The following is a 20,474-nucleotide window of genomic DNA, read 5'->3' as shown; positions in this document are numbered from 1 at the left end:
TCCTGGAGAGACAAGCCCCCCCCGCCCCCTGTCTGCTATTGCGGGTGACTAATGCAAGGCTGGCTCCCCAGGCTTCTGCACGCATGCTAGCAGGGCCATGGCGGCAGTCCCACGCGGCCAAGGCCCCTCTGCTGGGGTTGCAGGCCACTTGGCAGCTTCCCTCCGCGGGCAGGCGTGTTCTGAAGCCATCTAAATCCCTGCCGTCAACAATGAGGCAAGGCCTGGGAATGCTGGAATGGATGACTTGCTTGCGAGTGCACGCGCCACACCCCGAGTGGAGATGCCCGTTTGTGCAATCACGGTTGAATGCTCCCAGTTGACAGCCTCCAGGGCTATTTCCTGGGTCATAATCCAAAATGTGCCCCTGGGCAGTCACTCCGAGGACCTGGTGGGGTGGCAGGTGGGTGGGCGACTGTCCCGACTCCTTGTGGCTGCGCCACTTGAGGGCGATCGCAGAAGCGGCCAGAGGGCACAGCTTTCTTCCAGCAGTGCACGTGCCCCACATACCACAGGGCATGGCTTGTCACGGGCCAAGTCCATTTTCTGCCACTGAAATGGTTCTTTTGCCAGAGCAAAACAAAGCATGATGGCCAGAGGCAAGGACTGTCCAGTTCATGTCAGCGGCCTTTGGATGAGAATGCCAAGGGGCGGAGCAAGAAGATGCTGTTAGCAAGGCCCCGTCTAAGTGAGCCATTTACTCCAGGGCTGCTGCAATCCGAGGACCTTTGGGTCATATGACACAGTTGCCACTTTGCAGCCTAGCTGTGGTTTTCACAGGGAAAATGCGGATTTCCATAGAGGTGTTTTGCTGCAATTTTTTAACTTGCTGCAGGTTTACTGCGGTTGCTGAGCTGTCTGTCCCTTCCTCACACTGACTTTGCAGTTTGTGGTGGGCGTGGGGTAGGCGTGCTTAGTGACTGTGTCACTATGTGACGCCTTTTCACTCCCCGTTCCTCCTCGTTCCTTTGCAGCTGCGCAGTAACAGAGAGGGATCCATTTTGGAATGCTGGGTAGGCACATACCTGTCACGTGGGCACGCTCCTTCGCATGTGCGAACCATCGCGAGAGTTACCGTGCCAAACAGTTGGCCTGGTAACGAAGGCGCAGACTACCCATATCTTACCAAAGAGGAATGGACGGGCAGACACAAAAGAACCCCTACAATACAAAACAGCCACTAAAACCCGAAGTGTTGCACCCCCACCCTCACGTGGCTGCGCACCTGCACATTTAAATACAATGGTAGGGAAAAAGAGCAGCACGACTGCTGCAGTTTACTTCGCTTTAACAGCCGGGTGTCAGGGCACAGAGGATTTTTTGGCTGGAGAAGTCTGCAGTAAATCGTGCGTGTACTACAGCAGAAGCTAATTCGCAGCCGCAATGCTGCGCAGTTATGACGGAGTGAAGGATAGAAGCGGTGCCGTGTAGATGGCCCCCTAGTCTAGAGGAAGTGCAAACCCTTGCCAAGACGGGTCTCCATGCCCCCTAGCCAAAGAGTTTCTGCACTGGGACCCCCAGCCTCAGTGTGCCCGTCAGCACAAGCACGGATGCTACCCTCATTCCCCCCTCTGTGCCGGGCAGCTGAGGCTTGGAGCTCCTCAGGATCATGTTGTTTTTTGTGGTTTTAAGTGCAAACTGCCCAGAGAGCCTCGACTATCAGTCAGTATAAAAATGCAATCAATAAACAAATGAATGAATGCAGCTACTAATGCTGATTTGAACCCCATCAGAATGCTCAGAGAGCGGGCACCCGCTGCCCTTGCGCAGTTCACGCTGCGACCATGACTGGGTCCTGGCAGGCAGGCAGTCCGGAACACACACCTGCGGGCAGAAGGCGAGGATCTTTGGACACAATATCGGGCTCACGCATGAGGCGCATGGGTTAATATTGTAAGGAGAAACTGGGGCCCTGGGATAAACTATAGCCTCTCTTGTATGGGAAGCTGGCACAAAGCACAGAGGCCTGAGTTTAAAGGCACACCTTGATTCATTCCCTAAAAAGGGAAGCAATTTGGATTCATAGGACAATGTAAACTCCCCCAGGGGTATTTTATGGCTTTGCACGTCTGGAGGACTGTGGTCGTCAACTGACCAGGCACCAATGTTATCAGCCCTGCCTGAGCCTGTTCTTCCTGTTTCAGTCATAGGGTTGTTTGCTTCCATCCTCCCTACAAAGAATGATCATCTTTTACCCCATCCCATCCCAAATGACAGTTCCCCAGGACTGCAGACCCTGGCCTGATCCATCAGCCACAGCACCAAGAGCTGCTTGTTTCGCCCCTTCCTGCTAAAAAGAACACATATAAGAACTAAGAACTGGTGCCTGAGTTTTGCTTTTTCCCTCCTCCTCCCAGTCCTTTTTCCTTTCGTGTCATGTCGTTGAGATTGCAAACCTGAGGGCAAGGATTGTCTCATTATTAATCTCCGGAAGCCACTCAGGGAGCCTTTTTTGGCTGAAGACTGGGGTACGAATGAATGAATGAGAGAGAGAGAGAGAAAGAAGCACCTTTGATCAACCCTCCATCTTACTCCTTCCCTTTGAGCGAACCTTTACAGGAACAGTTGAAGAAATGGAGGCGGTGGGTGGTGGCAGGGCGATGCAGCATGTGAGCAGCCAAGAAAAAGACTCGGGGGCTTGGGTGTGGGTGTGTTAGAGGGCAATGGGGGCTAGGGAGAGGAGTGGTGGTGGTGGGTTTCAGACCCCTCCTCAGCCTTGTACTCAGTCTTCTAGGCAGGTTAATTTCTGATTAGCCACACCCCGCATGGTGGCCATTTTGTGGTGGTGCCCACAAGTTTCTCAAATTGCCAACCATCACCACAGCATCCAGAAGTTGCCTACCCGTGGTTCAGAGCGTGATTCCCCATCTGTTCTAAGGAATGGGGTGGAGGGGCTTGGGAGTTTATGGCAGCACTTCAAATCAGTGAAAAGGAGCGGGGCCCCGCACTGCCAAGCTTCCCCTGCAGTGTGTATCTGCAGCAGTGTGTGTGGCACATTCTGGGACACACAGGCACCCTCTCAGTCACAGAGAGCGACAGCGAAGCTCTGCAGGTCAGCGCCCCCCACCCATGAATGGAGAGGGTATCCCGAGGACATACCCAGAATTCTTCCATTTCAGAGGCACCTATGCAAACAAATCAGCCTGAAAAGATAGGTTATCCCAGGCTTAGACATGGATTTAGTCCATGGATTCTCTTGTGGGAATTCATCAGTGTCACCTTCCCTTAATCAAGGAGGTTACATTTGAAAATTGGAGCTGCGTGCCTTTTAATGCGGTAACACACAAACTATATGAAACAATGCTTAGGGCTTTGATCCTGGCATTCAATCCATTGTAGTGGCCTTTGCAATGCTATTTTCTCTTTGATGTGCAAAACAATTCTATGTGTTGAGTTCTAGGAGCCTTTTTTTGCTGAAATCCCATCTAGCTACTTGGAAAGATATAAAATACTTCATTTTATAATCCCCCGCCCCCGATATTCATCAGGAAGATCAGGGAAGTCCCAGAGCATGGTCAGAAGGCACATGAGGCGGCCAATCTGCTGAAGCTAAGCAGGCCTGGGTCTCGTCAGTGCTTGGAGGGGTGGCCCCGTGGGAATTCCTTGGAGCCACCTGGAGTTCCACAATGGAAGAAAGGTCAGATATAAATGTAAAAAAAAAGAAAAGAAAAAGGAATATCTATGTCTTGTGTAACTCTGGAAATTCTGTAAGGCAGGGAGGGGTGGGAAACAAAGGCCTTGATGACATTGCACAAGGCTCATCTCAGCTCTCAACTTCCTTGGGAAGAAATCTGGAAACAACCCAACAGGATGAGGACGTCTCATTTCCACTTCAGGATGTGCGAGAATCGTGTTGTGTGATGCAATCTGCAGTGACCTTGAGGAGGACCTAGTCTGAGTCCCATCCTGTTTTCTGCATTCCACCCTGTCAAGGTTCCACTTATGACCTGGACCCCCTGAGCAACTCCGTAAGGATCTGTTGCCTCCTTAAGAGTCCCACATTCCTTCTTTTAAACTTCCCCTTCCCAGTAACATGGGGTTTAGGCTGTAGACATGGGGTGACTGACACTCTAGACCCAGGGTTTAACCACAACAGTTTACTAGTAGATTTAGGGCAAACAATTTACAACTACAGGCATTTACACAATAGAGCTGAGTGATACAGAAGGCATTAAAAAAAAAAGTTGCAAAACACAATTTCCTTTATCCTAGCTGTCCTTAGACTTTTCTAGGCTGCTTCTTCCTGCTCACTCTTCAGACCCTGTTCTCACTTCAGGCTCTGGTTTTCTTTTTCTGCTGCTCTTACTCTCTCTGGGGATGGGGTCAGGGGAAGGGGGCATGGCAATCTGGGTGTCAGGGTTCCCATTATGACCTGGCCCCCCTGAGCAACTCCTTAAGGATCTCTTGCCTCCATAAGAGTCCCACCTTCCTTCTTTTACCTTCCCCTTCCCAGTAACGTGGGGTTTAGGCTGTAGGTGTGGGGTGACTGACACTCTAGACACAGGGTTTAACTAAAACAGTATACTGGCAAATTAAAGCAAGCAAATCACAACTAAAGGTATTTACGCAATAGAGCTGAGGGATACAAAAGGCATTAAAAGTTTGGGGTGCAGTGTCACCAATATGTGGATGACACGCAAATCTACCTCTTGTTTAAATCCTCGCCAAAGTTAGCTGTAGAAACCCTGTCCAAGTGTCCGGAGTTGGTGAGTGGCTGGATGGAAAGGACTAAGCTGAAACTGAACCCTGACAAAAGCAAAGTACATTTGGTGGGAGACAAGGGGAGGTTGCCCCTTCATGGATCACTGCCTTGTTGTGGCGAAGGGGCTTGCGTAACTCAGTGAAGCCATAAGCTATGCCGTGCAGGGCCACCCAAGACGGACAGGTCATGGCAGAGAGTTCTGACAAAATGTGGTCCACTGGAGAAGGAAATGGCAACCCACTCCAGTATTCTTGCCAAGAAAACCCCATGGAACGTATCACAAGGCTAAAAGAGATGACGCCGGAAGATGAGCCCCTCAGGTCGGAAGGTGTCCAATATGCTACTGGGGAAGAGCAGAGGGTATTTCCAAGTAGCGCCAGAAAGAGTGAAGCGGCTGGGCCAAAGCCGAAAGGACACTCAGCTGTGGATGTGTCTGGTGGTGAAAAGAAAATCCGATGCTGTAAAGAACAATATTGTTTAGGAACCTGGAATGTCAGATCAATGAATCAAGGTAAGCTGGAGGTGGTCAAACATGAGATGGCAAGATTGAACATCGACATCTTGGGAATCAGCGAGCTCAAATGGACAGGCATGGGCGAATTTAATTCAGGTGACCATCATATCTACTATTGTGGGCAAGAATCCCTTAGAAGAAATGGAGTAGCACTCATAGTCAACAAAAGGGTGGGAAAAGCAGTACTGGGGTACAATCTTAAAAATGATAGAATGATCTCAGTACGAATCCAAGGCAAACCATTCAACATCACAGTAATTCAAGTCTATGCCCCAACCACTGAGGCTGAAGAAGCTGAGGTTGATCGGTTCTATGAAGACCTACAACACCTTCTAGAACTAACACCCAAAAAAGATGTCCTCTTCATCATAGGGGATTGGAATGCTAAAGTAGGAAGTCAAGAAATCACCGGGATAACAGGCAGACATGGCCTTGGTGTACAAAATGAAGCAGGACAAAAGCTAATAGAGTTTTGCCAAGAGAACATGCTGATCATAGCAAACACTCTTTTCCAACAGCACAAGAGGCGACTCTACACATGGACGTCACCAGATGGTCAATATCGAAATCAGATTGATTATGTCCTTTGCAGCCAAAGATGGAGAAGCTCCATACAGTCAGTAAAAACAAGACCTGGAGCTGACTGTGGCTCAGATCATGAGCTGCTTCTTGCAAAATTTCGGCTTAAATTGAAGAACATTGGGAAAACCACTAAACCATTCAGGTATGACCTAAATCATATCCCTGATGAATATACAGTGGAGGTGAGGAATAGATTTCAGGGATTAGACCTGATAGACAGAGTGCCTGAGGAACTATGGATGGAGGTCCGTAACATTGTTCAGGAGGCAGCAACTCAATCCATCCCAAAGAAAAATAAATGCAAGAAAGCCAAGTGGCTGTCTGATGAGGCTTTACAAGTAGCTCACGAAAGAAGGGAAGCGAAAAGCAAGGGAGAAAGGGGAAGATATATCCAACTGAATGCAGAGTTCCAGAGAATAGCAAGGAGAGACAAGAAGGCCTTCTTAAATGAACAATGCAAAGAAATTGAGGAAAACAACAGAATGGGAAAGACTAGAGATCTCTTCAAGAAAATCGGAGATCTCAAGGGAACGTTTTGTGCAAAGACGGGCATGATAAAGGACAAAGAAGGCAGGGACCTAACAGAAGCAGATGAGATTAAGAAGAGGTGGCAAGAATACACAGAAGAACTATACAGGAAAGATCTGAATGTCCCCGATAGCCATGATAGTGCGGTCACTGAACTTGAGCCGGACATCCTTGAGAGTGAAGTCAAGTGGGCCTTAGGAAGCATTAGTAACAATGAAGCTAGCGGAGATGACAGTATTCCAGCCGAGCTATTTAAAATCCTAAAAGATTATGCTGTTAAAGTGCTGCATTCAATATGCCAACAAATCTGGAACACTCAACAGTGGCCACAAGACTGGAAAAGGTCAGTTTACATTCCAATTCCAAAGAAGGGCAACGCCAAAGAGTGTTCAAACTACCGCACAATTGCGCTCATTTCACATGCCAGCAAGGTGATGCTCAAAATCCTACAAGCTAGGCTTCAGCAGTATGCGAACCGAGAACTACCGGAAGTACAAGCTGGGTTTCGAAGAGGCAGAGGAACTAGAGATCAAATCGCCAACATTCACTGCATCATGGAGAAAGCAAGAGAATTCCAGAAAAACGTCTATTTCTGCTTCATTGACTACGCTAAAGCCTTTGATTGTGTGGATCACAACAAACTGTGGCAAATTCTTAAAGTGATGGGAGTACCAGACCGCCTTACCTGTCTCCTGAGAAACCTGTACGAAGGTCAAGAAGCAACAGTAAGAACCAGACATGGAACAACCGATTGGTTCAAAATTGGGAAAGGAGTATGGCAAGCCTGCATATTGTCACCCTGCTTATTTAACTTATATGCAGAGTACATCATGAGAAATGCCGGGTTGGATGAATCAGAGGTCGGAATTAAGATTGCTGGGAGAATTATCAACAACCTCCGATATGCAGACGATACCACCCTAATGGCAGAAAGCGAAGAGGATCTCAAGAGCCTCTTGTTGAGGGTGAAAGAGGAGAGTGCAAAAGCTGGTTTGAAACTCAACATTAAAAAAACTAAGATCATGGCATCTGGCCCCATGACTTCCTGGCATATGGAAGGGGAAGAAATGGAAGCAGTGACAGATTTTACTTTCTTGGGCTCCAAGATCACCGCAGATGGTGACTGTAGCCATGAAATTAAAAGACGCTTGCTCCTTGGGAGGAAAGCTATGGCAAACCTAGACAGCATAGTAAGAAGCAGAGACATCACCTTGCCGACAAAGGTCCGTCTAATCAAAGCTATGGTTTTCCCAGTAGTAATGTATGGCTGTGAGAGCTGGACTATAAGGAAGGCTGAGCGTCGAAGAATTGATGCTTTCGAACTGTGGTGCTGGAGAAGACTCATACGAGTCCCCTGGACTGCAAGGAGGTCAAATCAGTCCATCCTAAAGGAAATCAACCCTGAGTGCTCATTGGAAGGACAGATAATGAAGCTGAAGCTCCAATATTTTGGCCACCTAATGCGAAGAGAAAACTCCCTGGAAAAGACCCTGATGCTGGGAAAGACTGAAGGCAAAAGGAGAAGGGGACGGCAGAGGATGAGATGGCTAGATAGCATCACGGATGCAATGAATATGAACTTGAGCACGCTCCGGGAGAGAGCGCAGGACAGGAAGGCCTGGCGTGCTATGGTCCATGGGGTCACGAAGAGTCGGACACGACTGAATGACTGAACAACAACAAGGGGAGGTTGACCTGATATTGAATGGGGTACAGCTGCCCTTGAAAGACCATTTTAGACTCCCAGCTGTCCATGGAGGCTCAGGTGTCAGCCATGAGCCGGGTGGCACTGTACCAACTCCAACTGATACGGCGGCTGCACCCCCATCTCCCTAACCATCTGCTCCCATCAGTAGTTCATGCCCTGGTCTCCTCTTGCCTAGACTACTGTAATGTGCTGTATGTGGGGTTACTCTTGAAGACGATTCAGAAGTTGCAGCTGGCACAGACTGCGGCAGCCCCCTGATTAAAGGCAGCCATTGGCAAGATCACATCACTCAAGTGCTGAAGGAGTTGAACTGGTTACCAGTTGTCTTCCGGGCCCAATTCAAGGTGTTGGCATTGACCTTTAGAACCCTAAACAGTTCCGGCCCAGTCTATCTTAAGGAGCACCTCTAACACCACCAGGGATGCTACTCAACGAGATGGGCCTCGGAAGGCCTTCTGTCTGTCCCATCAGCCAGGACAGCTAGGCTGGTGAGGACTAGGGAGAGGGCCTTTTCTGTGGTGGCCCCCACTCTGGAATCCCCGCCCCCAGTGACCTCTGCCATGCCCCCTCTTTGATGAGTTTGCACTGGGCTTTGAAGACCTGGCTGTTCAGGTGGGCATTTGGGGTGGGTTAGGGTTTTTTAGAGCAATGATGTTTTATTCAGTTGATTATGTAAATTTGTTGTATTTTGTGTTATTTGTATTGTACACTGCCTAGAGTGGCTATCCACCCAGATGGGTGGCTAATAAATCTAATAATAATAAAAAAGTTGCAAAAATGCAAGTTCCTTTGCCCTAGCTGTCCTTAGACTTTTCTAGGCTGTTTCTTCCTGCTCACTCTTCTGACTCTGCTGTCACTTCAGGCTCTGGCTGTCTCTCTGTTACTGGCTCTCTCGCTCTCTTTATATACCCTCCTCCCTCAAAACTGAAGAGTACTGCTTCAAACCTGATGAAAGTTAAACGGAGAAATTAAACTGACACTTAACCGGAGAAATGAAACTACTCCTCTCAGCGGGAAACTCCAGGCCTCTGAGCCTGACCATTTCCCCCTTTGCCTCTGTCGGCCTCCAAGCTTCACACCCCCCTCCTTTTCTTAGTAGCCAGACTGCACTGGAGGCTCCATGCGATGACGAACCTTGTGGTTAAACAACGTGGCACACGGCCCAATCTCCCCTTGGCCAGGGCCCAGCTTCCACTCCTGGCGCTGATCCTTAATGCTGCCTTTCCCAACCTGGTGCCCTCCAGGGGTGTTGGGCTGCAACTGCCACCGTCCCCAGCCAGCGTGGTCAACGGCCACGGAACGCTGAGAGTTGCAGTCCAGCACCTCTGGAGGGCACCAGGTTGGGGAAAGCAGCATTAAGGAAACTTCCACAGTTCTTTCTAGACAAGAACTGGGTTCACACAGATTGCAGGGGTAAAAGAAGCCATCGTGGCTTCTCCCCCCACCCCTGCAGGGGCCGGTTGTTTACATAATTACCCACGCTACAGCACAGGTCAGCGTGTCATTCAAACCCGGCACACAGAATTTTGAGGCTAGCTTTGGACCCACCCTACAACCACGGTGTGCAGTAGGGCCTCTAGGGTGGGTATGAGGCTAGCCCCGGATGACACACCATTCCTTGGACAACACGCTATCCTACAATGCAGTACGGGCAATTATGTAAACAAACAACGCATGCGTGGCACATGCAGGGGCAAGGGGAGAAGCCACGATGGCTGCATTTGCTCCGTGACTGCGCAAACCCAGCCACCGGCTGATGGTTCAGCAGTGGGACTTAGTTCCAGGGCTTAATCTGAGCCACAGAGTTCTATTTGATCCCCGATGAGATTCAATACCCATATGAAACCACTGGGAGAGATTATCCAGAGACATGCAATACGTGGTTGACACCCCACTCTGTTTCTCCTTTTCATCCAGGTGAGGCAGTGGCTGCTCGGAACCAGTTCCTGGACTGTCTGAGAGCCAATGAAGTGGGACTCAGTCCAGACAAGACGGAGGTAGTGTTAGTGGGTGTACTACCTGCCTGCCTGCCTGGTGTTCAAGCTGTTCTGGAGGGGTTTCCTTCCCCCTAAAGGAGCAGGTCTGTCATTTTGGGGTCCACTGGAGGCACAGAGCACCTTTTATCTGCTAAGGCTGGTATACCAACTACACCCTTATCTGGACAGAGAGAGCCCAGCCACAGTTGTCCGTGCTTTGATAATCTCTCATCTGGATTACTGAAATACGTTACACAGGGCGCTGCCATGAAAATGGACTGAAAACTTCAGCTGGTCCAAAACAGGACAGCGAGGTGGCTAATGGAGACTGGCTATTACGCTCTTATCATGCCAGTACTTTTCCATCTACGCTGGCTGCCAGCCCCTTTCCAGGCACAATTCAAATGGGTGGTAAATGTTTTCAAAGCCCTAAGGAGCTTGGGGCCAGGTTACCTGAGGAACTGTCTCATCCCATATATGTGTCTGGACCTCCAGCATAATCTCCTGAGGCCCTTTTCTGGGTGGCCCCACCAAATGAGGTGAGGCAGATGGCTACTAAGGAGAGGGCCTTTTCAGTGGGGGCATCCCAGTTGTGGAGTGCCCTCCCCAAATAGGACCCTCCCAGAAGCTTTGCAGAGCTGCGAAGGATGCTGAAGCAAATGGCCTCCCACGTCAGGGACATGTCTTTGGCCACCCTGACCGTGGCGGTCAGAGGAGCCCTTGCAGCTGGAGTCCTTGGGAAGAGCAGCGGCGGCAGCTGGCCCACCCTCCTGTCAGCCACAGCGGCACGGTCCCTCCGCTATCTCCAGCCAGCTTTCTTCTTTTTCTTGCCATTCATGTTGGCCTTTCACAGCACGCCTGATCTTTTCCACTGCACTGATTTGCTTGCCGTGTGATTGTTCCTGTCTTGCCCTTTGGCTCATGAGGCTTGAAGTGGAAATAACTGAGTTGTGGCAGCCCTAAGCGAGGAGGAGGAGCAGGAGGAGTGGCCGGAAATGGGTGCAGGTGTGTGGTTGCGGGGTGGGGCTGGGAAGTGGGTATCCTTTCTCTTTCAGCCTTTGCCTCTCTCTCCAGGGGACTTTGAGTGTGCTCAGGGTCCAATGACAGCTGGCCCAGGTGCTCTGGTTTGGTTTATTTTTTGACACAGCCACACAGATGAGCAGGGTCTGTTTCATGGCTTTGTAACAGCTCTAGCTAACTGAAGGTGTGGAATTGCCAACAGAAAAGACAAAATGCTCAGGCTCGCTCTTGTGCCTTTTGCAGTCACAGGCCGAGGACTATGCGTTCATCAGCGGGTGAAACTTTGCACAACACAGAGGTAAACATGACCACCTGTTAACACCTGCAGATTTCAAGGTGCAGCTACAAAAGCCAATGTGAAGAGTTGGCAATCCTGCTTGCTCATGCTGCAGGCTTCGCAAGATCGTGCTAAGCCCGAGAGCGTGGAAACAAATACAGGAATTACAGAGGCACCCTGTTGTTCTCCCATTCAGTCTGAGCGCACCCCCCCCCCCATACACACACTTTGGGGAAATCTGCCCTCAGCCCCAAACAACAGGGCACCTCCTTGCTCACCCTTCTGTGCCACATGGACTGAACTAGCAGCATCCATGCAGGGTCTGGCCCAGCTTTTTATGGCTGGTCTGGATTGAAATGGGCTGAATCAAATGCATCCCACCCCTCACATTCTGTGCAAAAATGCCCTAAGATCTCATCCAGATCTCTTGTATCTGAGCATGTCTCTGGCCACGTCCCTTGAGCTGCATTTTGAGGGAAGTACTTGGGGCATGCTGCAGTTTATAAGGGCATCTCTACACCAGCCTAAAATCCTGCATTTAAACTGGGGCTTTCTGCTTCTGTTTTAAATGCAAGGTTGCAAACTGACTCCCTTTACACGTGCTTCTTCCCCCCACCCTTCTCCCCATATCCAAGTCTTCCATTACCTTCCATTGATCTTGCTCCTTTTCTTGCCACTTTTCCTCTTTTCACGGAGGGAACTCAAGTGGAACACAACGGGGTAATTTTATAGCTCATTATCTGCAATCTATTTAAAAATGGAACAAAGGGCATTTAGTGCAGGAGACGCCCTGGAGGGTCACAGCATCATGCACAGCATCCCTCAAACTTCCACGAAGGAGCCATCTCAATCGCAGGATAAAAGCTCCATGTGAAGAAAGCCTAAGAGGAACTCCTTGGGCTGCCGCTCCGTTACAGCAAGACTTCTTTGCCTCCTGTTGAGCTTTCACGAAATGACCTTGGCCCCGCAGCTAGTAAAGGTGTGCATGCGTTTGCCCGCATGCACATGAGTGGCGGCTTAGACTAGCACTCAGCCAATGGATAAATGAGTTCACATGGTTATCTCCCTGAAGGTCCTTTGTAACTGGGGTGGGGTAGGGTAAATTACGTGCCCTGTGTGCGTAAGAGAAATATCTGTCAAGGGTTACTTGCTTGGGATGGTTAAAAGAGTTGGAGCATCGAATATCGCAAAATGGCGCCCTCAGCTTGGACAGGTCCACGATAAAGCTACCATTCTGGATAATCTCCCAGTGCAAAGGCCTTTCCTGAGTTACATTTCAAAGTGATGCCTTCAGCTGTGGTGGAAGGACAGCAGAGCCAGGTGCTCTGGGATGTGCCAGCTCAAGGCTTCTGAGGGCCCTTGGGCAAGACACCCTCCATGCCCCCCTGCTCAGCAAGCCTCCCTTCTCCCTACCATTGTCAGCAGCTGCTGTTGCTCCTCCTTCTCTTCCTCATCATTGCTGCCACTATCCATTTATCATACAGATAAACTTTGTATTGGAAATCTCTTTAATAATTACTGATGTACATGTACTCTTAAACTATTTAGATGCTTTTTGGAGCATAACACATGGTCAGCATAAATGGTTCTTTTGCACCCTCTTGGCTGCTAAAAGGCTGATACTACAATACTGGAAGGATAAAAGCTCACTGCCTATAATGCAACAGATTGAAGACACCAGCACCATTTGAAAAAGCAGTATATAAAGAGTGGTCCACTTGTGAATGGACTTGTATTTGGTTATCTGGTCTGCTTTTACTGAAGTTTAAGTGTAATCTATTCCCCCCTCCCCGCCGAATGTTGTAATATTTGAAACTGACGACTTTAGAGTATGTTGTTATATTTTCAGTGTTTGGGTTTTGTTATGTTTTTGTTTTGTTGACATTTACAACAAAAAATTGATTAGAACAATCATTGCTACCCCTTGCTGGCTTGACAGCCAGAGAGCAGGCAGGCCATGGCATCTCCTGCTCCTGCCACCATCACCGCCATTGTCTGGGCCAGAGAGAAGCAGGTGGCAATGATGAAGTGGAGGAGCAGCTCCAGGGCTCTCCTCTGTGGGCCCTGCTGGAGTGGGGCCCTTGGCAGGTGCCTGACCATGCCTACCCTTGGCACTGGCAGGTGTGTCCAAAATGCCCACCTCAGGTTGAGGATCTGGTGCATTCTTTTGAAATGCCCGTTGTTTGGTGGCATCAGAGCCAAATCTATAACTAGTGTTCTAGGGGGTGTTGCCATGAGCGATTTACTCTGAGCTGGCTGCATTTGAAGGTCGTTAGGGGTGTATGACGTGGCCATCCCGCAGCTACCCTGGAGCTTATCAGGGAAACAGCAGATTTCTTGAGCCTGCTTAAAGTCTGATTTTTCCCCTTAAGTCGGGCTCTCCGCAGTGTAGTGGTGGTGGTGGAAGGGCCAATGGCAAAAGGCACGGGTGAACCCAGTCGTGGCTGCGGCTCTGTGACGGCCAAGTACAGGGTTTATTTCCCAACGCCACATATTTCTGTAGCAATTTAAACTCTGCTGGAGAAATTACCAGCCCGTCACAACAGTTAAATGCGACCCATGCGAACGAGGCATCTGCCAGTGCCTCTTCCGAGACGTTTCTGGTACATGACCATGTCATGGATAATGGAGCATCTGTTCGCACCAACCTCGCATAAGGCAAGAGGAGCCCCCCAAGTCACCCCGCATGCTCCACAAGTGGCCTTATGTCCTCCAGTCCCAGGGACTCTTGGAAAGTTCTGTCCAGCTGAGCTAGTTCTTACCACCCCTAGCAACCTCTGCTCACCTCTCTACACATGAAGCTGACCTCCAAGAACATTTGCATGGAAACTGAGAACGTGCCAACTCCTTAAGCAAAAGACCAAGCCCCTAGTCCTCAGTTTCGGGGGGGGGAGGGGCAGATCAGAATGGACTAGCTGGCAGAGAAGACCCCAGGCTTCTCTCTGGCCTGGACTTGGTCCAGATCTCAGAGTTCAGGGTGAGAACAGATTTGGGCCCACCGTATCCAAAGATTGACTTTTGTCCTGACGTCTGCATTCCTGCGCCAAAGGACAAAAGGACTTCCTTGTTGCCACACAACGCCCTGCCCTTGTTTGCTTTCTAGGCTCAAAGCAGCGAGTTCAGGAGACATGCAACACTTCCCAGTCCAGGTGGGAGGTTGCTGTGTGGTGATGAAAAGATGGCTTGGGTGGGGCCATGAGAGAGGGTTGCCTGTTGTTGTTTTTTCTCAGACGCACACACCCCACTGAAACTTAACAGGCTGCAGGTGGAAAGCAAAGAACCAAAAGTAAATACAAGACAATTCGCCTGTGGGCTTCATTGTCACCGCAGATCCTACAGCCTCTAGAATCAAGCCTCTGAAAAAGCCTATGCTTAGCACAGTCTTCCCCAACCTGGCATCCTCCAGATGTATTCAACTGCAACTCCCAAAATCCCTGGGCACCATCTGGAGGGCACCAGGTTGGGGGAGGCTTACAGCGGTGCCCCCACGGAGTCAGTGCCGTTGATGCTGTCCCAAGCGATGGACTGCATGAGCATACAAAACTGTTTTGATGTGTGTGCCTGCTCTTTTTACATGCTTATAGCTAAATTGTTTTTATATTATGCATAATACTGTCTTTTTAGGGTTATTATTCTTTGTAAACCATCCTGAGAGTTTGGCTATTGGGCGGTATAGAAATGTAAGAAATGAAATAAAAATGAGCAGCACATCAATATGGTGTAGGACAAAGTATCAAAAGTGGACCATCAGGGAGACCTGTGTTCAAATCCTCCCTTAGTCAAGCTCACTAGATGTGTCCAGTTACATACTCAGGGTTGTGGGTACAGACAGAGCCGGCAGCCCTGAGCTTAATGGAGGAAGGAGTACCAGTAAACATGTCCCAGTGACCCCAATGGGGCTCATTCCTGGGTCTGTGGGTATATAGGATTGCAGCCTCAGTGGATGTGATGAAGTGGACTCTCGCCTGCAAAAGCTTCTGCCAGAATACGTCTGCTAGTCTTTGAGGAGCCGCAAAACCACTGGTTGTTTCTGCTGCAACAAACTGACCCACACAGCTGCAGCCCCTCTGGAAACTGCTTCAATAACAGGTACTCTCTGTACGGCTTGGGAGTGCCTGGGACAGCCAGTCTAGAGACAAGACTTTAGGCTCTGCAGGCTCAGTGGCGGGTCTGCCTGGTGGCGTTAACTTTGAAATCAGCAGGAAGCAGCCCCCGGCAGTGAAGGAGTCAACAGCTTTGCCTTTGCAACTCCCTGTCTGCAAGACCCCAGGCGACCTCCCTCCCTCGCTCCCACCCTGCCCACCTCCCTTCTCTGGTCCCACCACATTCCTGAGCCTGCCAAGGGTCAGAGAGTGCAACGCCGCTGAGGGAACGGGCTCCAGTGGTTCATTCGCCTTTGGTTTTGTGGCACCCAAGGATCTCCCCCTCCCTCTTCTCCCCACCCCTATGTAAAAATCCTTCAAGGTAGCTCAGAAAACCTAAATCAAGGGCATGTAAAATCCAGACTGCCACCCCTCGCTGGATGATCCAACTGTATTCCCCAGAGCTCACCCCTAGCACCTCCAAAACTCCAGGGGAAGTGGGCAAAGAGGGTTCCCTTTGTGGCGCCTCTTGCATCATCCAGGGCCTGAACCAAATTCCTCTGGCACTCAGTAGTGGCAGCTCCCAAAATGTTTGCTTTCCTTTCCTTCAGGCTACAGATCCCCAGAGCCACACGATCATCACGGTAGCCACTGCGTCGAGCGCGAGTCCAGCCACACAGCGCCCTGGAGGCGGCAATGCAGAACTCGCCTGGGATCTCGCCAGCACTTCACCAGCCCTGCCCGCCACAAGATGCCCACACTCCACCCCTGCCAGTCCCTGGCTCTGTGGCAGCATGTCAGCTGGGCGTCATCACACTTGGAGCCAGCCTGCAGGGGACCTGAACCCCGACGGAGCTCCGTCTATGGTCCCGAAGCACACGGCCTCTCGCTTCCTGTGTGACTTCGACCAGGGCTGCTTCTCTCACTTCTGGCCCTGTAGTTTACCACTCAACTGGGATTACAGGGCCAGATCCGCATGGAAATGCACGCAGAAGTGTTTCCAGCTTTTAGCTGGATTGCCATGAAAGCGGCTTGGTCTGTCAGCGCCCACCCCAAACCCCGCTTTCACAAGTCGCACGAAAGCACTTTAAACCGCTTGCTTTGGGGCTGGGCAGAGTCTCGCCTGTTGAAGTGAGGGGCATCAGACGCAGAGGTGCTGTTCAGCGAGAGGCTTGTTCCCCGCCCTGCCTGTGCTCCTGCTACTGCCCCCCCGTGAATGAAACTGCCCTGCTGCGAACAGGAGGAAGGGGCTAGGCGGCCAGCGCGCTGCTGCGAAGGCTTGAAGCAGCACCGCTGACTCTCTCAGTGGGAAAAAGACACGGCAGATTCTCAATGGGTGAACGCTTGTGAACGGGAAGCAGTGCTAAGTGGGAAGAAGCCTGGGTGCAAAAAGAGGGGATGGAGGGGGGGAAGGGGCGCCCCCACCCCAGCCAGGTGGGGTCACTGCCAGGTCACGGAAACAGCATGCCCAGGATGTAACGCGGGGGGATGGGGCACACTGCAGCGGAACTGCGCGGGAGCCGTGAGCAACGGAAAAGGCGCCCCGAAAGGACTTTCCCCAACGGGCCTTTTCCAGAGGGAAGCTGTGGGGTGGCGACACCACCATCTCTGGCGAATGGCCCTGGTGCAGGGAATCGGCTGCGTGGGTTGGCTCCTGGAGACGTTTGGCCACATGCAGGAGAATGCCTCAGCGGCAGTGCGTGCGGTTTGCGTGCACAAGGCCCCGGGTGTAATCCCTGGCAGGTCTCGTTAAAAGGGCCAGGCAGCAGGAGGCAGGAAAGACCCTTTTCTGCCTGAGACCCTGGAGATGCCCTTGCCAGCCAGAGTAGATAATGCTGGGCCTCCATGGAGAAGTAGCCTGATTTGGGATAAGGCAGCTTCCAAGGTTCTCACACCTCCCTGCTGCCCCCCCCCCCCCCCGGTTAAAGCTGAGCCAAATGTCCTCTGTGCAGAACATTTGGCTCAGATTCAGAGGTGGCGATGGCGAATAAAGGGTCCTTGAACTTGGGACACAGATTTCAGACACAGGGCGCAAAAGTGTCGAAAGGGTTTGTGTATGGGCAGAGGGCTTGCTACGGGGGCTGGGGCACTTCCTCTCCTGCAGGCATTTCCTCTCCTGTAACTTTGGGAAAAGGTGGTGGCAGGGATGAGGATGGCAACAGCAGAGCTCCTCTTTGCAGCTGATGGTTGGAGACTCCCATTTCACCTTGAGCGACACTACAGAACGATGCTGAATTGTGCCAACCAGCTTTGTGTGTGTGTGTGTGTGTGTGAGGGAGTGGGGGGGTGCCACCTTTTATAAAGAGAGAAAAAAAACCCTGCTTAGCTCCATCGCTGGTGGTAAACCTATCTGCCTGTGAACCTTAAAGATATTTAGCCCCTTACCTCACCCCGCAATTGCCCTCCAGTTTTCATGGCCTGCAACCAGGGCATTGAAAATGGGGGTGGGGGTCCCCACTGCCCTAGGTGTGCCACAAGACTCCTGTCCAGATGTTATATCCCTTGTCAGACAGTGAATCTGCCCCTTCCATTGGCCGCATTATTGCTCCCCCCCTGCCATGCAAAGAAGAGCAGTGCATCAGCAGTGGCTGAGATCAGGGAGCCACATGACTTGTGTGCATTTGATGCGCATACAGAGCATGTCTTCACACACGCACACTCCTTGCAGGATCTTCCTCAAGGGGCATCGAAAAGGGTCACATTAAGGGTGAAAAGCACAGGCCTGATGAACTCTTGAGCTGCCCAGAGAGGGTCAAGCCCAGGTGGGAACTGCACCACAGCCCAAGGCCTTCCATATCTTCCTGGGTCTTCTTACTTTGTTTTATGTATCTGTGCGTGTGTGCATGCAAATACGTATTCAAAGCATTGGGCGCCCCATTTTCCAGACCCTAAGCCACGCTGGCAGCTGCACATTCTAAAAACAATCGACTTCGGCGGCGACCACTAGGAGCGAAAGCAGGAGCGCGGCCGCATCTAGGAGCCCGAGGCAGCCAACACGGCCCGGTGCCGAGAAGGGTCTCCGCCTGCCTCTGGAGGGCCGGCGGGCCCGGCGGCGAGCGTCCTGGGCGTGAGCCCGCCCGCCGCACCTCCGCTTTCAGTTAACCCCGCTGCCCAGGGCCCCCCGCTCCTTTTCGCCCGTCGAGGGAAGCCCCCTGCCCGCCGTGCCTCCGTCCCCATCCCGAAGTGGCGCGCAAATCAAGCGGAAGCGCCGGCAGCTGCGGCCCGCCCCAAGCTCTTTCCGGGGCGCGGCGGGGCCTGGTGGGCGCCGGCTCTGCAGCTGGGGAGCTGAAGCCCCCCCGCCATGCCAGTCACTCAGGGATTCCCACGCGGAGCGCGCGCGCAGGCGGGCCGGGGCCACTCCGAGGCAGCCGCCTGCTGCGGCCAAACCGGCCCAGAGGGCCGCCGGGAACTTCGGGCGCGCGCGCTGGGCGCGGCGGAAGCCGTCCTGGCCCGCCGGGTCGCGCTCCGCCCGCGCGGGCTCTGCCTGACCCACGGCACGGAGGCGCCTGCCCTCTCCGCGCACGCCTGCGCAAGGCTCCCCGGCCTGCCGCCGCGGCGCGCCAGGGCCCCTTCCGCGCGCAGGCAGGCCTCGCGGGGACCGGGCCGCGGGCCCCTCCCGGGGGAGGCTCCCCCCCGGCGGGGGCGCCGCACTCACCTTCGAGCAAGGCCTTCGCTCGAGGCCGGGCAGCAGCGGAGGAGGGCTCGGGCCCCAGCAGCCCCGCCAGCAGCCCCGCCAGCAGCCCCACGAGCAGAACGGCGAGGCCAGCCTGCATGGCGCTGCGCGGAGCGAACCGCCGGACTCGGAGCGCGCCGGGCGCCGCGCGGGTATAAGTGCTCCGGCGGGGGCGGGCCGCCCCAAGGTGACCTTGCGCGCCCGCCCGGGCCCTCCGAGCCGCCGCTCCTGCCGCGGGGGGGCCTCCTCCCGCGCCCTCGCACCCCGGCGCGCCTCCTCGCCGGCAGCGTTGCCCGAGCAACGCGCCAGCGCGCGCCGGGCCCCGAGCGCGCCGTGGGGCGCGGCCAGGCGGCTTCTGCCAGCGGGGCAGAGGCGCGCGCGGGCCGGGTTGCTCTTGGCTGCCTTGCCCCGGGCACAGCCCGTCGCGCTCGGCTGTTGCCTTGCTCTGGGGGCTCGGGGCAGAGCCCCGGGGAGCCCCGGGAGGCCGCCCCGCCCGCGCTCTCGCGCGCCTGAAGCGCGGCGCCCGGTGGCCCCGGGCCCCGCCGCGGGCCGCGCTTCCCTGCGGAGCGCGCCCGACGGGCAGGCGCCTTCCGGCCGCTCGCACACGGGCTCCGAGGCCCGCCATCCCCAAGCGGAGGCCGCGCGCCCGCCCAGGGCTGCGGCCGGGCCCGAGCCGCGGGACGCCCCCCGCGCCGCTGTCGAGCCCCTCCGCTCCGCCGTGGGGCTGCCCGGGGACAGCCGCTGCGGGGGCCGTGGGGACCTCGCGGGAGGCGGCGGCCCAGAGCAGCCCCAGCAGCCGGGCGCCGCGCGGGCCCCCTGGGCGGGCGGCCGCGTGTCCAGGCGCCCCCCGCCGCCCCCCTCGCCTCAGGCGAGCCGCTCGGCGGCTGCCGGGGCTCCCGCCGGCCCGGGGACTCGCTCGCGCGGCCTGAGGCGCGGGCGGGCGATTCCTGGCCGCTGACCCGCTCGTGCCCTTGGGCGCCTTTGCTCGGGGCCGGGCCCTCGTCCTCCGCGATCGCGCCGCGCGGGCCTGAGAATCGAGGTTCGGCGCAGCTTTTCTGGCTACGGAGATCTGAGTTGAAATGCGATGAATTGCCTGAGGAGGAGGAGGAGGAATTGCCCTTCTGTACCACCCCATAGCGGAAGCTCTCTGGGTGGTTTACGAAGGTGAAAACCATTAAAGTGCAGTACACAACATTTAGGAACCATTCACATAGAACACAGAGACAACAAACACCAAGACAACATATATTTAAAAACAAGGCTGAGCAGTAAACCATAACCATAGGACAGTGCCAGGCCCGCTCAAAAGCTCATCACGTGCCGCCAACCACCTGAGAAAAGGGACAAGTCTTAACCCGGCACAGAAAAGATAACAGTGTTGGCACCAGGTGGGCCTTGTCGGGGAGACCATTGGG

General features: G+C 53.3%; 1 long non-coding RNA gene across 1 annotated transcript; it reads right to left on the bottom strand.

The window, feature by feature from the left end:
* Positions 1-4,072: 4,072 nt before the first annotated feature.
* LOC146349097 (uncharacterized) lies at positions 4,073-16,093 on the bottom strand. Its single transcript, XR_014790829.1, has 3 exons — positions 15,856-16,093; positions 11,951-12,051; positions 4,073-5,132 (listed from the first exon to the last, which is right to left on the bottom strand). It is a non-coding gene; the product is annotated as an uncharacterized LOC146349097 (long non-coding RNA).
* Positions 16,094-20,474: the final 4,381 nt, after the last annotated feature.

Source organism: Heloderma suspectum, chromosome 4, assembly GCF_057233095.1.
Source record: "Heloderma suspectum isolate Gila_16-S chromosome 4, 16-S_ref, whole genome shotgun sequence".
Classification (NCBI taxonomy): domain Eukaryota; kingdom Metazoa; phylum Chordata; class Lepidosauria; order Squamata; family Helodermatidae; genus Heloderma; species Heloderma suspectum.
This window is presented reverse-complemented; position numbering and strand designations above follow the sequence as displayed.